This window comes from Penaeus monodon, chromosome 25 (assembly GCF_015228065.2).
Source record: "Penaeus monodon isolate SGIC_2016 chromosome 25, NSTDA_Pmon_1, whole genome shotgun sequence".
In the NCBI taxonomy this organism is placed as follows: domain Eukaryota; kingdom Metazoa; phylum Arthropoda; class Malacostraca; order Decapoda; family Penaeidae; genus Penaeus; species Penaeus monodon.
This window is the reverse complement of record NC_051410.1, coordinates 17058569-17059028: the sequence shown is the minus strand read 5'-3', so window position 1 is coordinate 17059028 and position 460 is coordinate 17058569. Positions and strand designations below refer to the sequence as shown.

The following is a 460-nucleotide window of genomic DNA, read 5'->3' as shown; positions in this document are numbered from 1 at the left end:
ACAAACCTCTTAACAACCAAATGTATTAGAATTATAATGTGAGTCCGCTGGGTAGAGTAGTAAAATGAAAATATAAGAAATCTGATAATGTGCGACATGAGTTACCTTTCGCTGAGTCATTGCGTCCACCGCCAATATACCTGATGGGAGGTTACCAGAGGCTGTGGCATGGACTCTTAAGCTATAAGCTGTCTTCCATGGATATACTCTCAGAAGCAGTATTTTTTATATTTTCTCCCATGCCATGTGTCCAGCAATGCCAGTTGCCACTGATACGACTAATATATTTTCTTGTTACCTGAATGTCCAAAGAAATTTCATGTTTGATTTGACCAAGTGTTTGTGTACGTTTGCATATTTCACTATATAGCAAGTTTGTGCACTTTTATTTTAGTATTTATGGTTTGTCTCTGCTCTCTCTCACAAATGGAAAGAGTCAGAAGATTTTTACCTTAGTTAA

The 460-nt window shown here is 37.0% G+C and overlaps 1 protein-coding gene across 1 annotated transcript in view; it reads left to right on the top strand.

Moving 5' to 3' along the window:
• Positions 1-460, top strand: part of LOC119589087 (nuclear hormone receptor FTZ-F1 beta-like) — a gene marked incomplete in the record, with an annotated part of 70745 nt that overhangs the window by 68326 nt on the left and 1959 nt on the right. Inside the window, 1 exon segment of the mRNA XM_037937663.1 lies at positions 1-460.